Raw genomic sequence first — 15,835 nt, 5'->3', positions numbered from 1 at the left:
GTCTTTAGTTTCTTGAAAGCATCAGTTAATAGGCATTGACTTTTCTATCATGACAGCCCTTTGGAAAAAAAAGATTGTTGATTTTCTGATTTAACCCGAAGTTCTTTTTTTTTGTACTGTGTCAATTTTTACTGTTAGGGGAAAGGTGTTGTTATTTTGTAATTTCTATATTTGTTTGAATCTTTTAAGTTGGGGCTGATTCTTTATTGGTCAAGATGATCGATTTTTGAGCTAAATTTGGAGGGGTTGAAGCTGCACGAGGAAACAGAGGAGCGGTCAACATTGCTTTCACCTAAATTTAAGATAGAATCACAGTTTTTTTAGTCAATTCGAGTCTGTGTTTGCCCCTTTTTTCTTTCAAATCGTTTTTTCAATGTGCATTATGGCGGCTTTGTTTTGTTCTTAGTGTTTTATGTTTTAGGGAAAGATAGATTTAAAATTTCTGTTTGTCTTTTAGTGGATTTGTCCCCTTTCCGTTTTGAGTAATTATTTTAAGGGATGATTATGGTGCAACATTTTTACCTCAAAGCTGTAGCCTGCGATGCATGTTCATTGCATCAAATGAACCTGGAGACAACAAATTTTCAAAGTGTTAAATTCTTATTTTACGGGGCAAATTGTAACTGAGTTAGTCTTGTCTAGTCATATGCACATGAACCACACTCCCTGCGCGCTTTCACAAATCAATTTTTGTGCTCCCGTTATTACATTTTTGCCGCGGAACCTGATTTTGGCGTTGAAGTATATTGATTACCTTTTAGCGCCCATGAACTCAGTCATTTTTCTTCCGCTTCTTTTTTCCCTCCATGTATGTACTTAAACAATTTTTTACATATAAGGTCTGAAATTTTAAGTCTCAAAAAGTGACAGCGCAAAAGAAATGCGAAGTCTCTGAGTAATTTGTTGGGCGTAAATTTAAACGAGCATTGCGCATAATTTGATAGCAGTCTTTTCAAAGCACCGATTGAGGTATTCAGTTTATCTTGTCAGAATTTCAATGGCCTTTTCATTTGAAGAATGCTGCTTTGATTTTGTGACAACAATTACGCAAACGGTGACAGGAAAGACGCAATTGTAATTGATCATGCCCTATTATGCAATGTAGGAGTTTTCTTTGCTATAGTGACTTGAGAGTGAGCAATGAAATCATGCGTTGCATTTTCATTATAGGAATTTAGCGGTGTCCGGCTTTTACCCAGATTGCTTTCACCCTGATTACAATTCCTTATATAATTGGCACGATCAATATTCAAAATAAAGAATGCGTTGAGTTTAGGCAAAAAGAATTTAAGGATTAGTATTCGAAACAAAAAAATTCATAGGTTTTGAGGTGGAAATTTTGCGTGGTGAAATGATATGGGGGTAAAAAAATATCTCTTTAATGGATATGGGGTTAAACTATTCTTTTTGAGAGAATGTAGAACTAAATTTAGCTGCTGAATTCACGGATACGAATTTCAAGTTCATATTTGGAAGTAAACGGAATTAAATGGATGGGTTGTGGTTGTAATTTGCTGGGAATTTGTTCGCTTAGCCATCTGGTTAATTTAAAATGCTTGCTTGTGACAAAATTGAACAGAAAAAAATCCCCTGAATACTTGAGCGAACAAAAGAGAAGTTAAAATGTTCCTTACATGGATTGAATTGATATTAAGAGAAGAATAATAGACCGTGCTCAAATAAGCGATACTATTATATTGAGATACAAATAAGAGATACTGATGTGAGCTGTCGCATGACCATAATCAGCACGTAATACTTCGAATTGTTGTCTAAATTATTTGTGAAAAGGTAAGCTGATTTTGTTTGCCAACTTTTTGCCCGCTAGGGGAACGTTAGGGAGGAGGGTAGGTGGTCTGAATTGGGTTAAATATTTCGAGTTGGTGGTATATATTGGTGATAAAAATGTGGTTGCATTATATTTTGTCAACACCAAGTTCTTCGCGGTTTTATTTGAGTTGCCGTGATAGTTGTTAGTTCAGTTAAAAGCAGAAGTATCTATTCATTCATCTTACACACGCGTAATGCTCACTTTAATTCAGTCAGAATTATAGTAATGTAATTGAATTGAAGCGTGGTTTGACTTCTAACTTCAAAAACCACATAAAAAGTGAATAAAAATGCGTACAATTTTTCATGCTTTATTGAATGTTCTGATGTTTTCTTCATTTTGTTGAATAGAAACTGCGCAAAAATTATAGCCATGATGTTTTATTTAGTAACCTAGACTTTGTGTTTCAGATTTGGATGGTCCTTGATTTGAGTGATGCTCATCAAACAATGACGTCCGTTTGCAATTTGATCAAAGTTTTGTTTGAAAGAAAACGTGAAATGAATAGTTTGTTTGATTTTCAAGTTTGCAGCTTTTAACTTACCACGCGGATATTTCAATTTTTGTTATTCAGATTTTTAAAAATACTGTTAGTCAATATCTTAGTGAGTAGTTTGTAGCATATTTTTGTTCGATTAGTCATCGGTCATCCGGGACTATACAAAAGTTATTGCGAATTATAATCAATAACAATTGAGTATCATATGCAGGGAATTGGTTTTCATTAGTCTGCTTTTGTCAGATATACAAAATGACTTAAGAAACGAAGTGGCATTTTTGCTATTTTTGAATCAGAAGTTTCATTTTCTGCTTTCTTTCAGCTGCCAATCTGGGTCCTAGAAACTGATTAATTGTCCATAATGTTTTCGAGATCCTTTGTTTAACACTTTTTATGAACCTTCTACATGACAGTACACTGATGCTAAAACTAGTTGACCTTTTGTGGTTTTTCGAAAACAGAAATGATTTTATCCAAAGAAAAAGCATTGCGCCGCTGAGTCGTTAAGGCTCTCATTTGAAATTTTTTTGTGTGATCATCGATAAACATCAAAAATTTCCGTTAAGAAAATTTTGATGTTTAAACATTAATGGGCCTGCAACCTCTGTTTTCAAAAAGAAATTGAAGAAGGATAAAATGTGACGAACAATTTTTTCAAAGGTTTGACCGATTTTTGCAAATTGAAATTGGCTCTATAGTGGTCAAAGTCCAACAATTTTAGCCACTTCAAGCTAATTTTTAACAAAAATCTAGTTTATGCAAAAGAGACGGAAAAGATATTGGATTTTGAAATATTAATTTAATGAGTTTTGAGGTATTTTTCGTAAATCTTTATTTGTCTAAGATTTTTATAGAAAGCTTTTCAGTTTTGTGAGCACTTTTCGTAGCTTAAAAATTTGTGGCGCTTGGTTTTTCCTGTATTTGAAGTCAAATAACAAAATTTTTCAGTCAATTTTGGCCTGCCGATATGTTCATTGTAGAAAAAAGTGAGTGGTATGTTACAGCGTAAAATATAGAATTAAAAAGATGTTTTTTGAAATTCGTCTTTTCCAGGCAGGTATCGAGATTTGAAATTTTATGAACATTCGAATGATATCCGTTGTTTTTGTTCACATTTTTCGGAATTTCTGGTAAATGTTTTGTCAACTTTGCTAAAATTTGTTCATTCTACTGTTATTAGTTTTGCCTATGAACTCACAGGAGGGTTGCTGAATCGTTTGATCCGACAATTTAAGCTAGAAATTCGCCTTTCATCGAAAATGGTATCAAATATGTTTCTTCAGCTCACTTTGTGTAAATTTACCGGTAGTGCAGCTCTAAAAAAGTGGTGACACAATCTTTGTTTACTCAGATGAGGGCTCATTGTACCTGCAGTTCTAAGAAAGTCCTAGAACTATTAATTTGTCGACCTTTCCCTAATTTAAGTCGCTTTTTATTAAAAAAACATAATCTATCTTCAATATTGTTTTCATTGTACAAATTACAATTGTACAAATTACAAATATTTGGAACAATAATGGTTTTATCAGCCGCGCAGCGACGTCAAGGCCAGATTTGCTCTCATTTTTGTTTTTAATGAAAAAAATTCGGGTTGTATTTTGTCCCTGTCATGTTTAATTTTTTTAGAAGGTTGTGTTAAGAAAACTCATGTATGTTCAAGTTAGGGCCAATAAGTAAATATCAATTTTTTGGAGTAAAGTTAATAGTTTGTTACTCCGACAATGTGTTTTCGTCAATTTTTAATAAGTTCTTGAGCTTTGCCAGCTTTTTTTCTTTTGTAATCCTCTTAGTGCGTCTCCTTAATCAGCGATCTAATTTTCTAACTAAGGAGCTGTTAGTGAAACTATAATTCCTTCAGTTGATACCAAATAGTTTCTGGTATTATAACTTGATAGTTATCCAAAATTCTTAGTTTTGTTATAATGACTTTTTTGTCAAATTAGCTATCTCGCTATAATAGGGTGCAATTAATGGTTTTTAATAGACGAGCAGCAGTTGCCATTCTATTTTTCGTCCAATTGCGGATTTTTGCAATCCAAACATTTTCCGGTTTGTAATGGAACGGTCTTCTTTCCATAATTTTTTTTCTGCTTTTGTTATGTTAATTACAGACCATAATGGTTTCAAATCAAAAATCGATCACTGAACTTGGGTGCAAATGAAGGCCATTGTACGTACATTATATTTTTTAAATTTTGTTTTTGTATAATTTGCTATTTTTGAGGTACTTTTGTTGTCTTGTCATATTATCATAATTATAACAAGTCACATATTACACTAATGGCGTTAAAAGAAAGCACAATTTATATTTAAAATTTTTAGTGAATAGATTATGATTTTAACGGCTTCGACACCGTTTTCGCTCGAATTTTGATAGACTTTGGTTTTACTGCATTTGTTCTTTTTGTATTTTTATGACATTCTAGATAATGGCAGGTCTCACTGGCTGCCTATGGAGGTGTAAATGAAGCTCTATAATGATTTCATTTTTCAGCCAAAGGTTTTCATAACTTTGAAAATATTTTCATAACTTTGAAAATATTGTTTTCAAAAAGTATGAACGTACTTTTTAAGTTTGACCCTTTCTGTCACTTGTTAGTTACGTTCAATAAAGACAGGTCCCAAAGCTTTCCTGATAAGCTGCAAGTTTTAATTTTAGGTTCTATCTGATTTGGACTTCGTCATAAAGTTTTTTTAATGGATAGACATTGAATAATGGTCTTAATTAATGCTTGCTGTTTTTCTTTCAATTTCTTGTTTGTCTTGTCTCCTATTTTTTGTATTGACAGTTATCATTGACCGTCTAATGTGGCATTATTCAATCCAAAAGTTCTTCATCTCTTACTGAATTGGTAAAAAATCAAGTGAAAAATCAAGTGGTTGAGCGGGGTCGGAACATATGCGATCGCACATTACCAAGCCTTTATTGTTGGGTTTTTGATTATTATTTGTACCGAGAAGCTAATTGTTTATTTGCTTTTAAAAAGTTCAGGGAAAAATTGTCTGTCATTTGTTGTAATTTTCTGTCCCATCCGAGCTTTAATGGTTTTCAGATTTCAAAACTCAATTTGGAAAAATTGTGACCCTAGAAATTTGAACTGTTGGGCATATCTTGATTTTAGGTGGAATCACATTATTCAATTTTTGTAAATTTTAATTGCTTAGATGCAAAATTTAATCTACTAAAAAGACTAACAACCTTTCCTTGAATTTTTTCTTAAAACGTAAATTTTGAAGTATGTCAAAATGGAAAATTGCTCTGTTGAAAAGAAAACCATTCAGGTTTTCCATGCTTCACGTGTTTTAGCCTTTTGTCATGTTCTAATAATAAAGCAACTACTAATGCTAATTATATCTGCCGCTATTTCAGGATCCTGGTTTTAGCTTGGTAAAAAATTGATTTTTTGAAAAATGACCCTTTATCATATTTGATGATAATATTCAGCAAACAAATCAGGCAAAAATGCAGTCGTGATGTGCAAATGCATATTACCGAGCCTCCTTGTTTTGATTGTGAAGATCTTTTTTGTCATTCTTAGGACCATTTAGTGACAAGTTTAATTGGACAAAAAAATGTGGGCAAGTTAGTTTGTCAAAAGTTTTTTGACCTGGCTTGCCTGGCTGCTCATTTCAAATATCCTTGAAGGTATTAAAATTTTGCAAAAATACACATGGACTTCGATCTAGAAGCTTTGTTTCTGAGTTTGTTTGATGGCTCCTTTCTTAGTGCCATTGACAATGTTCAGAAATTCTGTGTAGAGCATGGATTCACACGAGCTTCCTGTCACTGTTTTCTAAAAATTATAATCCTGATATCTGGAAAAATTTAAAACGTGTGTTTTGAAATTGATATTGTTTTCGGTGTAAACTGACCGTCTCTTACATGTAGTTTTGTTCTATTTGCAAACGGACTATTGTAAATTTATAGAGGACGAATGACAATCAAATCTGAACAGCAGTTACGAAGTTGTTGATAGATTGTTGTCACGCATCGGACTCAAGAGAAGTGGTCAAATACGGTATCGATTGAGGCACTCTTCGATAATACACTCGATTTCATTTGCTTATCAAAAAATTGCCGCGGAGCTCACTGTTGTATTAATCAACTATTGAATTTGGTATATTGTAAATGGTACGGAGTTTGAACGGTTAATTTAAGCGGTTGTTCGTTAGAAAACCACGTGTGTACGTGAGTGATCAGATATACTATTGACGTTTAATTGCTTGCTGTGTGTTGAGTTTATGATTCGAATTGACTGAAGTTGCTATAAAAGATGGCACAAAATAATACAACCCCAATTGTTCTTGAGTTTTCGACGATACGAAAGCTGTCTCAGCAACAACCTCTTAGAAAGGACCGTAATCGGGTCTGTATTTAGAATCGACAGTTAGTTGCTTTACAACCACTCCTTAGCTGTTTATTTATCTCAACATTTGTGCACAAGTCTCTACGAGACGTTTGGAGTCGGTAACTGACGGGGGAAAATCAATTGCGTTACTTAATAGGGTTGGGAGCTGGGATCCTTATCAACTTTTAAATACGCTATTTCGGTTTCTTTTTACTAAGTACAAACGTGTTGGCTCGCGGTTTCAACTCTTATTGTGACAAGCTTAACTATCATTCATTATACTGTACTTTTGGAGAAGTTTTTACTGTCTAGCCTTCTTTTTTCATTTTTTATAAACTGTTACGCTGATTAATTCACCTTTACTTATTGATCAACTTCTTGTCATTTACAAAACTTAATTACATTTCTTTCCCTGCCTTACTTTTTTGTGTTATTACTGCTATCAACTTCATATTTGACTTCAAACTAAATCATTACTTTAAGCTTCTGAAAATTTGTGCTGAATAACCGAAGTACGATGGGAAATAATCGTGAGTCTCGAAAAGGTGAGCTTAGGTTTGGGGATCCGGATGATTTTGATGAAAATGCGCAAAATATTGTGATCGATGACAACCAAGTAAACGTGGACGTTGATTGCGATCTGAATGCAAAGGATAAGGAAACAACCAAGTTACCTGTTTGGTCTATTGTAGCCCGGACTATGTGTGTTCTGGGCTTGTTGTATCTATTCATATGCTCTCTGGACTTAATGGGCAGCGCTTTCAAGCTGCTGGGTGGCAAGGAAGCGGGTCGCGTGTTCAGTCAAAATAAGATCATCTCGAACCCAGTTGCTGGGTTGATGGTGGGAGTCCTGGTGACGGTTCTTCTTCAGTCCTCTTCAACAAGCAGTTCTCTAGTTGTTGCGATGGTTGCGGGTGGAATGATCAAAGTCGAAATGGCGGTTCCCATTATAATGGGTGCCAATATTGGTACCTCGGTCACAAACACGATAGTGGCCATCAGTCAGATCCAAGATCGAGGGATGTACGAGAGAGCGTTTGCTGCTGCCACGGTGCATGACATGTTTAATATTCTAACAATGTCGATTCTCTTGCCTAACGAGTGGGTCACTCATAGTTTGAGCAGATTGTCCAAACTAATTGTTGACGCTTTGCCAATGCAACAGAATGAGAATGCCGACATCGAGCTGCTTTCGAGGTTCACCGATCCAATCACAGATAGAGTCGTCAAGGTTAACAAAACGTATATCAAGGAGATCTCCAAAGGTCATCCGGTTGGGGACGACGAGCAAGTTCTTAAGCGGTTCTGCGATGATGCTGTGAACGAAGTGGATAGCATGCGTGAACGTTGTGATAGTTTGTTCAGCCAGTTTGATTTTTCTGACAAGGCCGCAGGTGCAATTCTTTTAGCTCTTTCTTTGGTCATAATGTTTGTATGTCTCATATTAATGGTCAAGTTACTTAAATCAATTTTCCACGGTCACATATCGAAGGTCATCAATAAAACGGTTAATGCTGGCTTCCCGGGAAAGTTGAACTTTCTGACTGGTTACGTGGCTATTGTTGTCGGAGCAGTGATGACAGTTCTAGTGCAAAGCAGTTCAATTTTCACGTCAACTTTGACGCCACTTGTGGGACTGGAAATTATTAGTCTGGAGAGAGCGTTTCCGTTGACGCTGGGATCGAACATCGGAACTACTGTGACCAGCATGTTGGCTGCCTTGGCTTCTGACGGAGACTTTGAGGCGGCCCAGGCAGCTCTTCAGATCAGTTTCTGCCATTTGCTCTTCAACGTGATTGGAATCTTGATCTGGTACCCGATTCCTGCGATGCGGCAGGTGCCTCTGGGATGCGCAAGACAGCTGGGAAAAACTACTAGCAAGTACAAGTGGTTTGCTTTCGCGTACATTTTTGTGGTGTTCCTGGTAATTCCTGGTGTTATCTTTGGATTGTCTATGCTTGGCACTATCTACGTTATTGTATTCTGCAGTATTTTCTTACTCATTGCTGTCTTGTTTGCTGCACTGAAACTGATTCAACGCAACTGGCCTAACGTGCTGCCGGTCAAACTCAGGAACTTCAAGTTTCTTCCCAAGTGTATGCGATCGCTTCAACCCATCCACAACCTTGGAGTATCAGTCGTTGATAAAATAAAAGGAAGGAAACGAGCTAGAGGAGGTGTCATTACTCGGAGGAGAACAACGACCGAATCGTCCCAACACCTCACTGCTGATCCAGAGCACGGACTGGAACCGGACAACGCCGAACTGCATGAAGAAACGGACAGTGATCGGATAAACGATAGCTTTTACATCACGAAAATGATTCATTTAAGTCGTGCTTTGGAACAGATAGATAGAACGAAAGAAGGCGCTCCGGAAGATGGCGGCAAAATCCATCAGGGAAAAGAGGCGACTGAGCAGATGGAGAATGATTCTGGGGTGCCAAGCAGCAATAGTAGCTCGAGCAGCAAGTGTGATGCATTCGTGACCCATGTGACGTCCGTGTAACCGTGTTAACAATTTGTGAACGAGTTCCTCGTGACTTTGCGTGAGTGGCGTCTTAATGAACCAATGAGCAATTTTAAAATGTATTTTTTGTCTCCACTGAGAACCTATTTCGCGTTTTGTATGCTTCTGTTTTCTTTGCTAGTATGGTTACAATGCTGTTTTTACTAAACTAAGCCGTTCTTTGATTTTTGTGCCATTTGACGACGATAAGACCGACGACTCAAAACAGCGAATCGAACACGACTGTCTGATGAATTTTAATCCTTGTTTTTGTAACAACCAACCAACCTACCCATTCTACGCATTGCAAACGAGAGCAAGGGCTGGGCTACCTCTTTTGAGATCATATTCACCTCCTCGAAAATTAACAGGCTCCAGTAACAAATAACAGATACAACAGATGTACAATACTCTCTACAGACATACAACACACACACACTTACTGTCAGGGACTCATGTGGATTAATTAATTGTTTGTGGTGCTTTAACTTTTCTCTCTTTTTTCGCTTAAGTACACTGAGTGTTGTTGGCTTGTAAAGAGTTGAATCCCTTGCTACTACTTTCTTTTCTCCGAATCAAGTTCACTCGAGGTTTTTGAGTTCATAGAGGGATTGATTGAGAAAGAGGAACACTCATTAGTTCAATCATGCCATAAATGGAAACAAGATAGGCTTGCCTACAAATGACCATCGCTGCATCGAGTCAGTTGATAAGTTGAGAAACAAAAATTCTTAGAATTGACCTCCAATTCGGATGTCCTTCTGGCACTTAACAGTATATAAGATTCAGCTAGAAAGTAATGAATAGCTCTAATTTATATTGTTGGAAGCCATATAGTTTCATATTTTATATTGCTGACCCTAATTAATGTTCTTATAGCAATAATCAAGGTTTCAATTTCGTTTTTGACCACCGCTTTGTCTAGAATCTTGGAAAAAGAACAGTTACTTCTAACCTTGCCTTTGAAATAGTTTCCAATTATTTAATGTTAAACGACTCATCAATTTTAACACTTGTGTAAGAGGGCCTCAAGGAACATGGGAATACCCGAAAGCAACTTTTATGCATTGGAGAATCTGTTTGAACCAAAAAAATATGCAGTCTTTTTTTCGACAGACAAAAATGAAAATTCTTCAGCACATTCTAGAAAGATAACTGTAGTACATTTTGAGATACATACACAGAAAACCCATACAAGCACACCAACCACATTAAACTTACACCAACGTAAAAACATAAAGCCCAACACAAAAAAAATTGTTAAAAATTGTTTTTGACAATTGGTCAATACTAAAGGTCCGTTACTGTTCATTTAAGTCTGTTTTTTCTAAAGAACAACTAGGTGTAGGCTTTTTGAGGCAATTGTATCTTTAAATGAAATTTTGACACTAAACTTTGAAATGTAAGTTTTAAGTTTTTCGGAAAATTTTGTCAATTTTGATGTATCATGAGTATAATGGGAGAATTGATTTTTCAACTCTCGCAGATGTGTTATGAGCGAGATTTAAAAGCACGCAGTTTTGAACTAATTTGAATCAGCCAATTTGTAGCGAAAATTATCTAATTTTGTCAAGATTTCTGACAGCTTTTGCACTCTTCCTCTAATTGTGTCTAACATGTAGAGGAAAGTTAAAAGCTGTTTTGAAAGAATTAATATAGCCGCGAATCGATAGCTGAGGTTATTATTGGCCTTCTCTTGGTTTTTTTATTTCTTCGTCAAGATTTTTGTTACGACCATATGAAGTCACAATCACTTCAAATCTGCTTTTTGTTCATTCGTTCATGCAATTTCAACTGAAGTGAGTGACGTCATTTTTCACTTAATAGTGAGAGTTTAATGTTCATTCGCGGGAAAAAATTTTTTGGTCACGCGTGACTTACCTCACTCTAAAATTGACTTTTCATTTTAATTCAAAGAAATAAGGTCAAGTGAGTATGTGTCACTCAAATTGAAGATTATTTGAGAGCAATGAATAGAAGTAGCATTAGGATACACAAATTCTCACAAAAAATAACTTCGCATTTAATAAAAAAAAAATTTGGTTTGTTTCTTTTACTATCTCTTTGAGACTGCAGATCTACAAAGCTATAGCGCCTATTTTCTGGCCATCTGCCAGCTATGTTTTAATAGCGCCGAGGAAAGTTTATTTTACTTTTTGGTCCATTCACTCTGCTAAGTAGGAGTATTGTTAAAGAACTAGGAAATTTTGATATTTTTTGTGCAGTGAAAAAGAATGTTTTTCCAAAAAAATCTTCGTTCTTCATACAAGGAGTTTCATCTTCAATAAACAATTTAATTTTTCAATTTACAAAAACGCTCAAAGACTAGAAAACAGCTGTTCGAAGAGCAATTGCAAAATACGGGTGAAAAATAATTTCTCAAGTTCTAAAAAGATTTCGAAAATTCGTTAACTTTTTCAACCTGACGATCCATAAACGTTACTCTCGAAGTACGTTTTAAATTACACTAGAAAAGATTATTTCACATGATCAGCTTTTTAAATATAAGGAATACAAATATAAAAGATTTTCATCGTTACTTTTCAATAATGAATTTGGTTGACTCATTGTTCATTTCATGAAACCATTTTTTTGCGTCTTTAAGATTTTGAGAATGCTGAACTGCTTAGCTCTGATGAAATGAAAAGAATTGGTTGCAGAGACAAACATAAATTTAAGAAAACAATACTTTCTGCTTTTAGTTTGAAATCTTAAAGTTGATTTCTGCTATTTTGATATCTCCTTATTGCACGAAGTTTTAGATTTTTGGACAAATTTTATAGATACAGAGAAAAAATTGTTCGTAAATTAGTTCTTAACCAGCAGAAAACAGGAGACGGATAAAAATATCTATAAACAAAACAAAAATTACTTGTGAAAAATCTATTTAACCTAACCAAATTAACTACAAGTTTTCCGTCTTTTATCTGCTGTATCGACGCCATCACCCACACCCCACAGCAATTTTTTTCAATTTTTCCTGACAAATTTTGAAGAGGTCCCCTTTTCCAAATTTCCGTTGATTTTTACATAAATCATAGCTAGATCCTGAGGGTTAGGGATGGTTTTCTTTCTCTACGATGCGTTTTCAAAAAGATGAAAGGTTACCCGAGAAAAAATGCCAGCCTCCCATACATTTTCCTCCATTTTGAACTGTTCGAACAATAAGCTACGGTTTTTTCTCCAAGAAGTTGCGTATTTGCATCTGCCTATTTGCTGGATGTTTTGCTCTTTTTAAATTTTTTTGAAAATTTTATTTAAAAGTGCTTGTCAGAAGTCAATTTCGGTCGAGGGACAGCAAATTTGACCTCAGGTATTGTTTTTTGCTCTCATGAAATTGTCTTTATTGATCCCGTGTATCGTCGATATTTAGTGTTTTTATTATTCCGAGCCCGCTTGACAGTTCACATATTACCTTATTAGCCTTCCAAAAAAGCATAATTGCACATAGAAAAGTCTTTAAAGGCATAGAGTTTGGTTTTAACGGCTTCGACACCCCTTTCTCGAAGAATTTATTTGAATTTTTGCATTTGACTTCGACTTTCGTTTTTATTTTGTCATTTTAGTTGTATGATATTTGCTGGATAATTACAGGTTTTATTGGCTTCCTACGGAGGAAAGGTTGAGCGATTTTTCTGATGTAAGTAGATAGCTGATCGCTTCATGACTTAGAAAACAACTGTTTTCAAAAATTAAAAAAAAACATTTTCAACTGCGCATTTTGAATCTTTTTCGTATATGTTACCCAGTCTCATCAAATACAGGTCCCATGACATTAATGTTTTTCAGGGGAAAGTGCAAGCGTACAAAATCTAATATTTTGAAAATTTTCGTTATGAATTTACTGGCTACAACACGGGCTTTTCGCAGAAAAGAGTAAAGTAATTTTTCATTTTGTCTATATTGATGTTCTTTTTGTACACGTAATAAAAATTCGTAATAAATACAGATCTTAAGCTCTTCTTTTCGACGAATAGACGAACCTATTTAATCAGTTCATTTTTTAGCTACTGGCTTTCATGACTGTGCAAATAATTCTTTCCGAAAAGTAGTTTTACTTATTTTTGCCGTTTTTTTCTCTGTTTCTGTCTACTGGTTGAATATTATCAGTAACAAGAGGTTGCATACTGCATTATTGGGGTTTGAGAAAGGCTCAATTGAACATTATATTGAGGGGCAAAATATGGGTTTACAGCTTCGGAAGCGTTTTCTTGCAACTTTTAATTGAACTTTTGTTTGTTGTCTCTATTTGTTGTTCTTTTTGTAACCGCATACATAATTGAATATTGACAGTCTAAAAGCCCTCTTATATAATGGTGTGTGATCATAAACGTGTTGGATGTTTTCAGTTTCGATCTGATGGCTTTAATGACTTTGAGATGATTGTTTTCGAAAATTACAAAAGTATTACTGAATTTTGCCTTTTTTTCCTTATTTTGTCTACTTGTTACCTATACTCACTAATGAGAGGTCACACACCACATGCTCATTATTGGCGTTCGGAGGCTCATTTGAACATGTTTTGAAGTGCAAAATTTGGCTTCACGTCATCGGAAGCGTTTTCTCGCAATTTTTAATTGAATTTTTGTTTGTCTCGACTTGTTGTTCTTTTTGTAACCTAATAAAAAAAGAATATTTACAAGTGTTAATGCCCTTTTATAAAGGCGTATGTAATCATAAACATATTAGATGTTTTCAATTTTATCTAATGGTTTTCATTACTCTGAAATTATTTTCTTTTAAAAGTATAAGCCAATTTTTTTTAATTTTTTTTTGTTCGTTTTTGTCTAATTGTTACCAAGCCTTATTATGGAGTGGTCCCATATCTTTTCTAGTGAAGTACAGGTTAGTTTTTTTTCAGTTTGATTTGACGTTATTTTGACCTTGTTATTAAATTTTTTTTAAGAAAGCGGGGACATAAATTTTGCATGTAATTAATGTTTGTTGTTTTTGTTTGATTTTGCTGTTCGTCTTGACTTGCCCTCCTAATAATGGCTGATCTCATCAATCTAGTGCAACTTTTTTCACTCCACCGAGTCATTTGCTTTGAAGGCGATCTTTTTTTATACATTGTTTTTGAAAGTTACTTGAAAAAAAAATCTGAAATACTATCGGTTGTTCATTTGGTAGACATTTATGCCAAAAATTTGATGAGTGGGGTCAGAACTTGATGTGGAAACGCACATTACAGAGCCTCCTTTTTTAAAAAAGATTAAAAAGATGTTCTGAAGATTTTTGTTTTTTGGCTTTGCAATCATTCTGGCGAATTAATTGTTCGATCACGCATGACGAGTTTTGCAGAAAAACAGCGCTCTAAAGAACTATGCTGGAAAAACGTAATCGAACGTGAATGGATTGCGCCAAACTTCTGCGCTTACATAAAAGCTATATAATTAAAATAATAATTGGGGAAATACAAAAGGTGACAACTTGGTACAAAATTTATGATAATGGAGCAATAAAGGAGTACTTGGAAACAAATTATCTTTTCATTAAATTGAAGCTCGAACGTCTTGAACAAGATTTTATAAGAACGCAGCTGTAGAATTAGACGCTTTATTAGTGTTTGTCCTCCGCAACAACTCCCAAAATGAGCAACAGAGTATGTCCATTATTTTATTTTCGGGAAGTGTAATGACTTAATATTTTGAATTGTGAATAACCTTTACATGAAAATTAAAACCTACTTGATAACAATTGAGTCTATTGAGTCATACTTGTGATTAAACCCTTTTCTGTATTTTTGACTTTTTCTTGTTAAAAACACGAAATTTGCTATTTAGGCTTTATTCGTCATGTTAAAAACAAATCTTTACTGCAAAATTTCTTTCCTCGACAGAAAGTGGATTTTTTCATAATCGAAATACAAGCATAGTGGACATTTTTTCCTGAGGTCATCTTGAGAGGCTTATCTGTAAGACAGTCGGTTTATTTAGTTTAAGAGTGTCTAAGTCGTGGAAATCGTGCTTCCCACAAATGTGGCTTCTATCTCATCAGTGAATTAATTATCAACACGAGCTATGCGCGAAATGAAAATTCCGGGCCGGTAATTCATAGGCGCCATTTAAATGAAGTGACGGCAGATATTCCTTTATCACAAATAAATCGTCCGTCAGCGTGCTTGTAAGTGAACTAGTTTTGAGCACAATAAACCTTTCGCTTGAAATGACAAACGAGTGTTCATTCTTTTTATGACCGCGGGACGGTCTGTTTTCATCCTGTGTTGTACAATATGACGTACATGGTGCAAAGATATGTTCGGTTTTACGGCTACAAAAATCACATCTATAAAGGTTTTTAATACCTTTTTGATAGTAAAAGTTCAAATGGTTGCTACATGTACAGTGTACGTTTGGCAGTGAATTGTATGCATTGGAATATAAAATAAGTTCAGTACTTCAAAATGTGAGTAATTGTAATGACAAACCAAAGCATGCTCTCATTCAAAAAAAAATAATAGGCGTCTTTTGCGCTGAAGAAATAATGAAGCTCTGATTGCTGTGAATAAGTACGCGAGAGTTCGCGCTTTGAAGATTTTGTCCTGAACAGTTTATTGGGCTACAAAATATACAAGCCATCGGACTGAAAAACAAAAACAAGGCTTAAAGAGAATTTTATAGCATACTTCTAAAAGAAGTAGTTGCTGG

General features: G+C 34.9%; 1 pseudogene; it reads left to right on the top strand.

The window, feature by feature from the left end:
- Nucleotides 1-2,239: 2,239 nt before the first annotated feature.
- Nucleotides 2,240-9,747, top strand: LOC142336119 (sodium-dependent phosphate transport protein 2B pseudogene; annotated as a pseudogene).
- The last annotated feature ends 6,088 nt before the right edge of the window (nt 9,748-15,835 follow it).

This window comes from Convolutriloba macropyga, chromosome 3, assembly GCF_964194025.1.
Source record: "Convolutriloba macropyga chromosome 3, txConMacr16.3, whole genome shotgun sequence".
Lineage (NCBI taxonomy): Eukaryota > Metazoa > Xenacoelomorpha > Acoela > Convolutidae > Convolutriloba > Convolutriloba macropyga.
The sequence above is the reverse complement of the archived record's forward strand: the minus strand, read 5'-3'. Positions and strand labels throughout refer to the sequence as shown.